This window comes from Pelophylax lessonae, assembly GCF_965119305.1.
Source record: "Pelophylax lessonae genome assembly, chromosome: 5".
In the NCBI taxonomy this organism is placed as follows: Eukaryota; Metazoa; Chordata; class Amphibia; order Anura; family Ranidae; genus Pelophylax; species Pelophylax lessonae.
In genome coordinates this window covers 325,266,904-325,281,545 of record NC_138772.1, presented here as the reverse complement: position 1 = coordinate 325,281,545, position 14,642 = coordinate 325,266,904, and the positions used below count along the sequence as shown (strand labels likewise).

General features: G+C 40.9%; 2 protein-coding genes across 2 annotated transcripts in view; one reads left to right on the top strand and one right to left on the bottom strand.

Moving 5' to 3' along the window:
* Positions 1-14,642, bottom strand: part of FARS2 (phenylalanyl-tRNA synthetase 2, mitochondrial) — a 697,584-nt gene that overhangs the window by 662,701 nt on the left and 20,241 nt on the right. The gene's annotated exons all lie outside the window — the stretch shown is intronic.
* LYRM4 (LYR motif containing 4) overlaps positions 9,978-14,642 on the top strand; it is a 230,012-nt gene continuing 225,347 nt past the window's right edge. The window contains exon 1 of the mRNA XM_082257349.1: positions 9,978-9,984. The gene's annotated coding sequence lies outside the window, so the exon portion shown is untranslated. The remainder of the gene's footprint in view (positions 9,985-14,642) is intronic.

Sequence of the window (14,642 nt, the reverse complement as noted above, 5' to 3'; positions counted from 1 at the left end):
AAACTTGGCGTTTTGAATGCTTTTAAGTGCAGAGGAGGGGTTTGGGGTATTTTAGACCCCCAGATCCCTCCACAAGAGTACCTGTCAAGAAAAATATATATATATATATACAGTGGGTACGGAAAGTATTCATACCCCCTTAAATGTTTCACTCTTTGTTATATTGCAGCCATTTGCTAAAATAATTTAAGTTCATTCTTCTTCCTCATGAATGTACACATAGCACCCCATACTGACATAAAAACACAGAATTGTTGACATTGTTGCAGATTTATTAAAAAAGAAAAACTGAAATATCACATGGTCCTAAGTATTCAGACCCTTTGCTGTGACACTCATATATTTAACTCAGGTGCTTTCCATTTCTTCTGATCATCCTTGAGATGGTTCTACACCTTCATTTGAGTCCAGCTGTGTTTGATTATACTGATTGGACTTGATTAGGAAAGCCACACACCTGTCTATATAAGACCTTCCAGATCACAATGCATGTCAGAGCAAATGAGAATCATGAGGTCAAAGGAACTGCCTGAAGAGCTCAGAGACAGAATTGTGGCAAGGCACAGATCTGGCCAAGGTTACAAAAAGATTTCTGCTGCACTTAAGGTTCCTAAGAAGGCACAGTGGCCTCCATAATCCTCAAATGGAAGACGTTTGGGACGACCAGAACCCTTCCTAGAGCTGGCCGTCCGGCCAAACTGAGCTATCGGGGGAGAAGAGCCTTGGTGAGAGAGGTAAAGAAGAACCCAAAAATCACTGTGGCTGAGCTCCAGAGATGCAGTCAGGAGATGGGAGAAAGTTGTAGAAAGTCAACCATCACTGCAGCCCTCCACCAGTCGGGGCTTTATGGCAGAGTGGCCTGACGGAAGCCTCTCCTCAGTGTAAGACACATGAAAGCCCGCATGGAGTTTGCTAAAAAAAACACCTGAAGGACTCCAAGATGGTGAGAAATAAGATTATCTGGTCTGATGAGACCAAAATAGAACTTTTTGGCCTTAATTCTAAGCGGTATGTGTGGAGAAAACCAGGCACTGCTCATCACCTGTCCAATACAGTCCCAACAGTGAAGCATGGTGGTGGCAGCATCATGCTGTGGGGGTGTTTTTCAGCTGCAGGGACAGGACGACTGGTTGCAATTGAGGGAAAGATGAATGCGGCCAAGTACAGGGACAAAACCTTCTCCAGAGTGCTCTGGACCTCAGACTGGGCCGAAGATTTACCTTCCAACAAGACAATGACCCTAAGCACACAGCTAAAATAACGAAGGAGTGGCTTCACAACAACTCCGTGACTGTTCTTGAATGGCCCAGCCAGAGCCCTGACTTAAACCCAATTGAGCATCTCTGGAGAGACCTAAAAATGGCTGTCCACCAACGTTTACCATCCAACCTGACAGAACTGGAGTGGATCTGCAAGGAGGAATGGCAGAGGATCCTCAAATCCAGGTGTGAAAGACTTGTTGCATCTTTCCCAAAAAGACTCCTGGCTGTATTAGATCAAAAGGGATCTTCTACTAAATACTGAGCAAAGGGTCTGAATACTTAGGACCATGTGATATTTCAGTTTTTCTTTTTTAATAAATCTGCAACAATGTCAACAATTCTGTGTTTTTCCATCAATATGGGGTGCTGTGTGTACATTCATGAGGAAGAAGCATGAACTTAAATGATTTTAGCAAATGGCTGCAATATAACAAAGAGTGAAAAATTTAAGGGGGTCTGAATACTTTCCGTACCCACTGTATATATATATATATATATATATATATATATATATATATATTTTTTTTTTTTTTTTTTAAATGTACGAAAATATCAGTGCATATTGGTCGATACCAATATGCATTGGCCGAAATATCAGTATCGGCAACGAAAAACCAATATCGGTTGATCACTAATAAAAACAGTCTTGGAAAATATAAAAGAACATATAACACTGATACAGTACATGTAATTTTAGGGTACATAATATATGGCTGTTATCTTGGATACTGGCTTCACTACCTAGTGACTCAGTGACCTATAGCATGTAGATAGTAGTGCTAGGAGTCCGTATTGGAGCCTGAACCTTTAAAAATATGTTAAAATATATTAAATATAAATAAAATATATTAAAAATATGTTAGCAATAGCATTTTTTATGTTTCTGCTCATGCAGGTTCACTTTAATATGGTTTTTCACATTTTAGAAAACAGTCTCACTGTTTTTTACCTGAGGAGTGCTGTAATATTCTTTTTGTAAATATTCAAAGGGTCTTAATGATAGGTTTGATTTTCCTAACAAAAAAAAATCCTTTAAAAATAGTGGGCTAACCACATATGAGGTACACAAATTGCATATTTATAGCATAAGTGTAGGCAACGAAAAAGCTAAATATAAAGATGACTGGCAAAACAATTTATAATTCTATTCAGCCAGCATTCTTATCCAAAACTCTGTTTGGGTAGTGATGGAACAGTAGCTGATGAGGTCATTTATGTGCTTTTTAACCCAAGCTCCACGGTTAGGTCAACAGAAGAGTTAGCTAGCGTGCTTATAAGGCCTTCGGCACACTGGCTTTCCCTAACATACTGTAAAAAAAGCTTTGTCTTAAAGTGGATCTTCACTGCGTCTGAGAACCACAAACCAAAAACACTATTGAATTCATTTTTATTATTCAAAGCAAATTCCACTATCCATCCATGTCTCCATGTTTTATTTTGTTTAAAAGTCACTTTGAAAAACACCCCCCCAGCATTTCTGACCGTAGCCATCTTAAGTAAGGGCAAATGATTCATGTAGCATTTACTTCCTGGAATCCATCTGCCCTTAGCTCAAGCATGCAGAAGAGTGTGTTCATCTGAAAAACCCCTCCTCCTCTTCTGAAGACTCCTGAGATGTGTGACATTATTTGCCTAGGCAAGAAATCGGGAAAATAACTGAAGAAATGTAAAAAATAGATATACAGTGCATTCCAGGAAAGTATTCACAGCGCTAAACTTTTTCCACATTTTGTTAAGTTACAGCCTTATTCCAAAATGGAATAAATTCATAATTTTCCTCAAAATTCTACAAACAATACCCCATAATGACAACATGAAAGAAGTTTGTTTAAAATCTTTGCAAATTTATTAAAAAAATTCAAAGAATCCCATGTACATAAGTATTCACAGCCTTTCATCAATACTTTGCTGAAGCACCTTTGGCACCAATTACAGCCTCAAGGCTTTTTGAGTATGATGCCACAAGCCTAGCACACCTATTTTTAGACAGTTTCTCCCATTCTTCTTTGCAGGACTTCTCAAGCACCATCAGGTCAGGTTGAATAGGGAGTGTCAATGCACAGCCATTTTCAGATCTCTCCAGAGATGTTAAAGTGGGTTCAAGTCTGGGCTCTGGCTGGACCACTCAAGGACATTCACAGATTTGTCCTGCAGCCACTCCTTTGTTAACTTGGCTGTGTCCCTGATGGGACAGGAGACCTGGACAAAGCGGCCGAAGGGGGAGGGGAGACATCCCCTCCCGCTGCTTGTAATAACAGCTTAGCGGCTGATTAGCCAGATTGGTTGTTAATACAAGAAAGCTGACCATCGGCTCTAAAAAACGGTACCGGGGTGATGCAGCAGAAAGGTAAACATTGATTTTTAACATTCAAAGATGAAGATATAAAAAATAACTTTACAGAGCTGTAAGCAGTTGCAAGATTCCCCGTAACAACCAAGAAGGATATGATTTTCATGCCCTCAGTGGATTTTAGCCTAGTGACAATTAGAAATAAGCATTTTGACTGAAGCCATTCACTGTAATTAAAAGTTCTTGCTCAATTTCTTTTTGATGATCTAACCAGTTTTATATGCTGATGAGATTCTTCTTAGTGTTATGTTTCTTGCCCCCCGGCATAACTGCTATCCTTAATTTGTTTAAAGAGAGATTGTAACCACCTAATTAATCATTTTCTTGACCTTCAGCCTTCCAAGTCTTAGAGTATTTCTAATGAAATAAAGAGATTTATGTTCTGCATTTTTACAGCAAGCATTTTTCTTTACATAGAAGCTGGAGGGTCAGATTCACAGGTATGGGTTCTTATTCTTCAAGTTTTGTCCATGGCGGATGCTTTTCTCTACTACAGCCATAATTGCTAAATGAATTAGTGCTACGATGACATCAGTGTAAGCGTGAGCAATAATCCATCAACCCTGTTGACAAATTTGTGACCACTGTGATAACACTTGGTCTAAAGATGTTAGTGTAAGTGTAATTTAGAGCTAAATTTCTCAAAAAGGTATTCGACCCCTACAGCCTGGATGAGACTGGAGGCTAGCTCCCTCCCTGACCGGGAGATCTTTCATATAATGTGGTTGCCACCCAAAACTTGCCCTCCCGTTCTCTGCCCGGCCTTGTCCCACTCACTGGCCATATGGGATCGACTATCCAAATCGCATGGCTTTAGGTCTCTACATACCCCCCTGGCCCCCATTCTTGACAACAGCGGGTTCCCCCCGGGTCTCTCCCCCAGATCTTTTCAATGGTGGACGAACCAGGGTTTGATCCATATAGCGGACTTATGTGATCATAGGGGTATCCTTAAACGACAGCAGTTAATTGATAAACATGCTTTGCCTATGTCTGAATATTTTCGGTTCACTCAAATTGAACACTATTTGCGCTCCTTGTCTCGCCTCTCTGACCTGACCACCATGACTTCTATGGAATATCTATGCCGCAAATATGACAAACTACAGGGTTATATCTCCATGATTTATAATGTGTTGTCTGATTCGCCTCTGAAACATCCTTATATGGACCGTTGGGAAACTGATGTCCAGAACACCATTGATTTGGCGGACTGGCATGTTATGGCTCAGGAGGCCTCCAGATCATTGATCAACACCTCAATCACAGAAGCTAACTATAAGGTGCTACTACGCTGGTATATGGTGCCGATTAGGATAGCATCTTTTGTGCCTGTGAGCGTCTCCTCTGAGTTTTCGGTGTTGTGGTCAGGATGGTACTATGTTCCACATTTGGTGGCAATGCCCCAAGCCCAAGGTGAGACGTTTTTGGATTCGGGTGTTTAACTTCATTTACACCTTACCGCAAGTTAACCTGACCAAGCTCCTACAGCAGGCTCTTTTGGGCAGGAAGGTGGACACGGCCACGAAGGCACAGAGAAGACTTATAACTTTTACTTTTACCGCAGCGAAAATTACAATTGCTAGATCCTGGAGGTCTCCTGTCCTACAGTTTGAGCAGCTTAGGCACAAATTGTCCTGGATCATGGTGAATGAACGGCTGTCGGCTCAACTAGATGACAAAATGCACAAGTTCGATAGAATATGGGAACCGTGGCTCAACTATCTCACCAGGAACGTTTGAGGGCTGTACATGGGTCCGGGAGCGGGGTGTGGGGTTGGGTCCATTCTTTCGTTTTATCGCTTCTTTTTTCTTCTCCCTTTCTGTTTTCTTTTCTCTCTACCTCTTACTCTTGTCTTCTTGATGAATGCCTTTTTAAGGTTTACTCAGTGGTTGCACACAAATTTGTACTGGTTCAGCACGGCCTGGTCATAGCAGGCCGCGCGGTTGATTATTTGGGGATGGTCTCAGGTGCCTGCTTCCAGAGCTGTAGTATACTGTGAACCATGGCTACAGAATCACCTTTCCACTAGCACCTTGGGGTACCTTGCATATACCATTTTTCTCATTTAAATGCAGTATGAGTCTTTGTTGTATTTCTTATGCTTGCCCCTATGGGGATATTATATCCGACTGCTGTGATTGTTATACCACTGAACGATGTTTCATATTGTTGTTTCTTATGTTTATACTTTGAAAATTTTCAATAAAAACCATTGAAAACAAAAAGGTACTCGACTAATTATGTACACCCAAAACTAACATATTCATTTGCCAAAAAATTCTATCTGACTAAAATTTATAGCACTAAATGTGTTATCTACCAATAAACAACTGGTTTCATTGACCACTTGCCGACCGCTCTACGCAGTTTTACTTTGGCAGGCTGGCTCGGCTGCACAAAACGGCATGGCTCTACGTTGGTCGCACGCATGGTGCTGGGGGGCGTGCGCATGCCTGTGATCCTGTTATAAAGGGTCGCAGGTCTCTATGATCATTTCCCAAGCCCATCCCCCATACAGTTAGTAAACACTCCCCTAGACTCACACTTAACCCTTTGATCACCCCTAGATTAACCCCTAACCTGCCAATGTCATTATTACAAGTAACAGTGCATATTTTTAGCACTGATTACTGTAGAAATGTCACTGGTCCCCCCAAAAGCATAAAAAATAACAGTCAGGGGTCTGATCTGTCTGCCGCAATGTCGCAGTCCCGCTAAAAATCGCAGATTGCCACTATTACTAGTAAAATATCAATAAGAATGACATAAATCTTTCCCCTAGTTTGTAGACATGTTAACTTTTGCGCAAACCAATCAAAATACGCTTATTGCGATTTGTTTTTTTACCAAAAATATGTAGCAGAATACAAATTGGCCTAAAAGGATGAAACATTTTGATTTTTTTTGGTGGGGGGGGGGGATGTTATATAGCAGAAAGTGAAAAATATAAATATTTTTTTAGAATTGTCGCTCTTTTTCTGTTTATAGCAGAAAAAATAAAAATCGCAGAGGTGATTAAATACCACCAAAAGAAAGCTATATTTGTGGGAAAAACAGGACATACATTTTATTTCAGTACGGTGTCACACGACCGCACAATCTTTGGTTAAAATAACTCAGTGCCGAATCACAAAAAATGGTCTGGTCATTAAGGGGGCAAATCCTTCCGGTCCAGAACTGGTTAAAAAAACATGTTTTCCCAAAGGAAAATCTGATTGTATTTGACCAAGAATGTTCTTTCTTCATTGTGTCAAATTTTGCATAAAGAAAACCAAAAACTAAAATTTTATATATTGCAGCTTACCAGTCTGTAGATGTAGTGTAGCTGGAAGTCAAACATGTCTTTCTCTCTATATTGCCATTACATGGGGGTTGAGGGAAGTAGTTGTTTTACACAGGGAAGATCACATTGTACTTTCAGTTCAGCTCACAGGAAGTGACAAGGCATTTCTAGCAATATCAGATACTTTATGTACTTTCTGAAAATGTTCTTAAGATTGAAAATGAAAATGAATTCAGCCGCCACATCTAATGGGCGAGGGATTTGTGCTTAGAGGAGGGGGTCATTTTTGGTCGTACTCTGTACACTAGCCTGTGCATTACGTAATTCTAACTCCTGCAATCTCTGTGTCACGCACTCCTATATTACACACTCTTGAAATCTGCATTCATCTGAGATCTGCAGTAGACGCAACAGTGTTGCAGTGCTCATCAGAAAAGTCAACGTCTTCTGCTAAAAGAGTTTGCAGTGTGTTTTTCACTGTATTTTCTAAAAGAGCAATTGGGTTTGCCAGTGTACATTTAAACCACACCCATATGGTCAACTTTACTTTCCACTGTCCACAGCCTCTTTGTCATGGCATACTACCTGCACCCCATTCTACCCCTTTGCAGGCTGCCTCTTCTTGTCAAGTTCCAAAGTCGGGAGGTATGTGGTACTAGCAATTCTCCAAGTCCAGCATCAAGTACTAGGGTAAATCATCATCAGTAATGCTTGTCACCATGAAAAAAGGAATGCAGCTAGGCACAATATCTGGGGATGTCCCCAAAAAAGGCAAGTATAGGGCAAATGGCTATTCTCTAGAATTGCATGTGGTCTTCCAGCAGCTGATCTCTTACCATTTACTGACTTACTTTACCTGCACAATCTGTGTGCAGACAGCCATCATGATGGAGGGAGAGAATTGCTTCTTCACTTAAGTGCCTCCAGCAAGTAAACAGTGGGAAGCACAATGGTGATATCAGCAAATCTCCTAAATATAGTAATTTGAGGCAGTAGTGCCTTAGAAACCAATTGGGAGGGCAGCTTAGGTATATTACATGCCGATTTGCATATGAATGTACTGCGAGCACAATGTGCAGAGAGAGTCTTTGCAGGACAAAGCCCCTGTACACGGGAAAGTAGAACTGAGCAGAAACAGTGAGACAGTCCTGCACAATCTGGGACTGTTGGAAGGTAGGGTACTATCTATTTATATACACACATCCTCTGTCATTTCTTACATTTTAAATGGCAACCTCTAAGCTAGAGACACTAAATGGGGTTCTCATATGTTAATGGAGACCCCAGATTTTTAGTTATGCACTGATTAGCATTGGAATTCTTTCTTTGGGTATGGATATCAGTGTCACTACTCCAGATAGAACAAGGTTGAAGATGTGTACTGTCAGCATGTCACTGGCACTGTCAGAGGAAGAGAAGGCTAAAAGAATGCTTTTGTCTTCTCCATCTGTATAGCTACATTCTAATGCCACAACTGGCAGTGTATTCTTACAGCTACCTATGTAGTGCCCAAATTCCATGTTTATTGCCACAACTGCCAGTGTCACAGTTTTTCATGTAGTGGCACATATGCCAGTGTATTGCCACGACTACTCATGTAGAGTCACAATCGCCCATGCATTTTGCTAGATTTATCCCCTGTAACAGCTGGCCATGTTCTGACACAGTTCAGTGCTGCTGTGGTGCTGTGTCATTATATTGCCATATAACCCCTCTTGCAAAAGCCAGTTACTATTAAACTACAACCATTAAAAATGCTAACATATCATATCTCTCTGTGGTAAGAAATGTGCATGGTCCATGACAGAAATGTCTTGTAGAAGGTTAAAAACAGCGCAGATGATTATTAAAGGGTCATTTTTATAATGTATTGAAGAACTGCCTCAGGGCAGTATTCCAACATGATAAAGACCTCAAACACACTTTCAAGATGAGCACTGCATTGCTAAAGAAGCTGAGGGTAAAGGCGATGGACTGGCCAAGCATGTCTCCAGACCTAAACCCTATTGAGCATCTGTGGGGCATCCTCAAACGGAAGGTGTAAGAGCACAAGGTCTAACATTGACCAACTCTGTGATGTCGTCATGGATTAGTGGAAGAGGACTCCGTTGGCAACCTGTGAAGCTCTGAGGGGAACTCCATGCCCAAGAGGGTTAAAGCAGTGCTGGAAAATAATGGTGGCCACAAAAAATATTGACATTTGGGCCCAATTGGGGACAATTGGAACTTGTTATACAAGTTGTACACTCACTACTTTAAATTTGTGACAAGGTGTAATTTCTTCAGTGTCGTCACATGAAATGATATTATAAAATATTTACGAAAATGTGAGGGGTGTACTCACTTTTGTGAGATACTGTATTTACATTTATATTATTTTAAAGAATACAAACACATGCTGAATACAGGGATCTTCAGAATAAAATATCTAGATAGTTTACTGTCTATATGACTAAAGGACAGTAGATTATGCTATATATGTTTTAAAATCCCCATGTTTTTTACATTTATTTAATGGAGAATAATATGCATGCAGATATGAAGGCTTCTTTAACTTCTTTATCAGCCATGGATGGAAAACAGATAGATTTTTTTTTTTATTCAGATACTTATTTACTGAGTTTTGTTTTTTAAAGTACACACACAAAAAAAAAAAAACATTTTTTTCATGGTAACTTAATATTGCCAAAGAAGATCCATTGGTAGCTCACATGGTGAAAAAACACAGTCGTTGATCCATTCAATCAACGTGAGAAATATATGGACAACACAATACAGTTGATATCCTATTAACCACTTAAGGCACAGATAATGCTAATTAACAAATAAACAATGCTCTTCATGACTAACTGATAGTAATAAATACGTTTATCAACCAAAAGTTGCTAGTGCGTTTATTGGGAGTAGTACAGACACATTCAGTTTACAGGTGAATGGACAACAAGGGGAGGTGACAATTACACTAGCATCTGCATACATGGCATGCCATTCAGGGAAGAGGTCAACATGACAACAATCTATTCAAAATAAGTGAAGTTGGGGCTAAATCCAGTGTAGGCAGCCATAGGTCCAATATTTTAACAAAGTGTGTGGGGCAGTTCCTCTGTTGGTATACCAGTTTTTCTGTTGATCACCCTTTTAAAATATGGACAGTCTCGAGGCACCCCATTCCAAAATGTAAAAAGCTATTCTAATAGCTTTACACAATGCAGTAAGATCCACACATAGGGCACCCAACGTTAGAGGTGATTTATTCTTCCAAAGCAAATACTTTTTCACACTGGCACTGACTAGCCCTCCAATGTTTCTCTTTTTCAATTTCTCTCCATTAGTCAGCTAATGTCACCCCAGTGCTGAGGGAGAGGGGCACAGGAGGGCCAAACAAGGATGCTGTGGCTTTGTGTAACTAAAAAGCAGGCTTGATCCACCTGTATACAATTTTTGATACATTTTTAGGATTTTTGCCAAGCCACCCCTGAAGAAACCTCAAGAAACCCTGGTTGAAAAAAGCTGCTCCAGAGTAATTTTGATTTGAGTTTCCATTCTGCCCAAGTAGGGGGCAGAGACAGACACTTCTGGGCAATCAATTTACATGTTTGGTATAGCATTCTGACAACAGGTGTATACGTATCGTCTGGTAAGGTCGATTTTTCTATTACAGATAGGTTTTTGTTTTCCCAAACAAATTTATTGAAAGTAGCCATGTAAAATTCCATATAATAACATTTAAGAGGATAAAGTTTTCAAGAGAATATACAGATACATTTTTAATGATGGTGCACTCAACTGTAAGAATAAAGGGATCACAAACACCTGCAATATTTACAGCAAGCCAATAAAGTTAATCTTTTTTCGCAGCCAAAGTTTCCTCAAATTACATAATGCCTGAGAAAGAAAACGAATGATATTGTTGCCAGCACCATCTAATGGGCATAAAGAAATGTAACATTAGACAGCTTGGGAATCATAGAAAGAAGCATCAGAAAACTTGATTTTGTAAGCTAAATGTCCCCTGCTCCTGTTTCAGTCTGCTGAAGTTGTCATTAGCATGAAATTAACACGTTGAAATATAACACTAGCATTTTATTGCTTTGCTATCAAACTTCTGACAGTGAACAATTAATTTACACCGGTCTCAAAAGACATATGAATGACATACCGTAATCTGTTACTAAGCAGCTAACAAACAGTGTCAAACACTAATGAGGCTCAGATTGGAAATCAATGTCACAACACTATTTTTGTTCAATGAAACAGAAAATTTAAGGTATGTGATCAATTTCCCTCAATACTGTCACAAGGCAACATGAGGTTCTAACGATTTCTTTCACCAATGAGCCTCTTCGGTCAATTTACTTAGAGTAATTTGCAAAATAATGCAGGTGGTCATTTAAAGATAACTTGATGGTAAGCATATTATCAACACTATGATGGCAAAGAGAGACGAGCAAATAATTACTATTCACCACAATAAACCATCCTGTTTATTATCTACTCTTTATAAAGTGTAACTCATTTTTGGGTCCTCCCTAATGCCAACCTATCTATTACATACGTTGTACAGAAAATTAGATTTTTCCTACAGCTCACCTGTATAATCCTTTTTTTGGAGTACATCACGGGACACAGAGCAGCCAAATTAATTATTATCTGGGTCATAGGCCACCTATAGGTGAATGGACACTGTCACCAAAAAGACAGGAAGTCCCCCTCTATATAACCCCTCCCATACAGGAAGTACCTTAGTTTTGTACCAAGCAATAAACATCCCAAACGATATGTACTCCAAGAAAAGGATTTTACTCGTAAGCTGCAAGAAAAATGCAATTTTCTTTATTGTACATCACGGGACACAGAACAGCCATAATAATTACTATCTGGGATGTCTCGAAGCAATGCACTTGAGGGGAGGGGGACAATAATAGGAAAAAACCACCATCAGACCGAAAAGATCTATATAGCTGCCTGCAGCACACTGCGGCCAAATGCAGAATCCTCCTGGGTCCTAACATCCAACTGATAGAATCTAGTTAACGTATGTACTGAAGACCAAGTAGCGGCCCTGCAAATCTGAGCCATAGAAGCTTGATGGCAAACTGCCCACACCTACTCTTCTGGTAAAGCGTGCCTTTACCGGAAAAGGTGGAACCTTCTCCTTTAAACCATACACCTGGTGACCTGGCAAATCCAGTGAGAACTTGTAGGCCAAGATGGTGCCTGTCCTTTCCTGGGCCCTTCTGGCAGCACAAACAAAAGGTCAGTCTTCCGAATCTGAGCGGACATCTTCAAATAGCCCTTATATGCACGTACTACATCGAGAGAATGTAACAACTTTTCCTCTGCTGTTTGAGGATTTGGAAAGAAGAAAGACAGTATAATATCCTTATTCAAATGAAAAGCTGACACCACCTTGGGCAAAAACACTGGAAGTGGACGTAGAATCACCCTATCTTGATGTAAGATCAAAAATGGCTCCTTACAAGAAAGAGCAGCTAACTTTGATACTCTTCTAGCTGAAGTTATTGCAACCAAAAAGACTAACTTTCTGGTCAAAAGAACCAGAGGAATATGCCTACAGGGGTTAAAAGGTTGTTTCTGTAGAACCGCCAGAACCCAATTTAAATCCCAAGGACACAACAGTGGGCTTACTGGCGAAAGCATACATAGCACCCCTTGTATAAAGGCTCGGACCAGGGAATGCGAAGCAATCGGTCTTTGGAAAAAGACTGACAAGGCTGAAATTTGACCTATAATAGTGTCTAAGGCTAGCTTCATATCTACCCCTTCTTGCAAGAAGGCTAGAATTCTCCTGATGATAAATTTACGCGGATGCCACTTCCTGGCCTCACACCAAGAAATGTAGTAAAAGCCCCTAGAGACTGGTTTTCTAGTGTTTACTGCAGGACTAGATATACCCCGCTTCCTCAAAATCCAGGCTTCAATAACCAAACCATCGAATTTAGAAATTGTAAAGCAGGGTGGCATATCGCCCCCTGAGAGAGCAGATTCAGGCGCAGTGGGAGAACCCATGGCCTTCCCATTGCCAACCTTAGAATTTGCGTGTACCAAATTCTCCAGGGCCAAGCTGGAGCCACCGGGATTAATGGTTTCCCTTCTTCCTGAATCCTGCGCAGAAGTCATGGCAGTAGCTGAACTGGGGGAAAGGCATAGTTTAAGGAGAACTGCTCCCAGGGAGTCACCAAGACAACTACTCCGACTGCAATCGCATCCCTGGTCCGGGACACAAATTTGTCCAACTTGTTGAACAAATATGCCAACAGATCTATGTCCGGGACCCCCCATGGTTGACAAATTAATTCAAAGATCTCAGGATGTAAGGACCATTCCCCCGGAAACATCTGCTGGTGACTCGAAAAGTCTGCCTGCCAGTTCTCTATTCCTGGAATGAAAACTGCCAACAAGCAGGGAATACATTTCTCCGCCCAGGTTAGGATGTGACCCGCCTTCTTCTGGGCTGACTGACTCTTGGTGCCCCCTGATAGTTGATATAGGACACAGTGGTGGCATTGTCAGATTGTGCCCTGACGGGGCAACCCTGAAGTCTGGGAGTCCAGTACCTTAATGCCTGACAAATCGCTCGGATTTCCAGGATATTGATGGGGAAGCTCCTTTCTATCCAGGACCAATTTGCTTGGACAGTGGCTTCCTCTGGAACTGCTCCCCAGCCAGAGAGACTGGCATCTGTAGTTACCACATTCCAAACTACTGGAAGAAAGGATTTCCCGCTCTCCAAATTCCTGGCTACCAACCACCAACCTAGACTCTGACGTACCCTTGGTACTAGAGACATGCGACAATCTAGGGCCTGGATCTTTTTTTTTTCAGGCTGACAGAATGTTGTTCTGTAAAGGTTTGGCACGGAATTGAGCACAAGGAACTGCTTCAAATAAGGACAACATCTTCCCTAGCAACCTCATACAAAGACATACAGAAGGATACTTTTTTCCTCTTACGATCCAAACTAAATCCTTCAGGGCTACAAACTCTCTACAGGCAAAAAACACCATTGCCTACACTGTGTCCACAAGAAACCCAGATACTCTAGACTCTGAACCAGTTGCAACGCTGACTTTGCCAAATTCAGGATCAACCCAGACGTTCTAAGAACTGAAAGTCCCGGAAAACATTCTGGCTTAGAGTAGAAGCTGACCAGTCTATAAGTAATAGATCGTCCAGGTAACCTACCACTGCTATCCCTTGAGACCTTAGAATAGCCAATACTGGAGCTAGGGTTTTTGTGAACACTCATGGAGCAGTGGCTACCCGAAGGGCAAGGCCACGAACTGAAAATGTCACAGACACAATGTCTCCTGCACTTAGGAAAATTGTCCCCTCGGATGGATGTGTTTAGATTTACGTTATAGTTGGAAGCATATAACCACGCTGTTGCTGCCCTCAAAGACTTGGGGAAGTCTACACCACTGCAACCATATAAAAACACACAGATGGCGCACCGACCTAGTGCATTATCCGGAGACAAATATTTTATTGAATAAAAATATGGTAAGTATTATACTCACAAAGTTGCATTTGATAAAAGCGCATCACAGATCTCAGCAAGTGCTATCCAATTGTATCAAGATATACAACAAAAACTGAAGACCCCGTGAGCTGACACATTTCCAGGAATTCCTCTTCTTTAGAGCCACAAACTGAAAATGACGGTCTTCCACCGCAAAGCGCAAAAACCTTTGATGGGCCTGAAAAATTGAAATGTGAAGG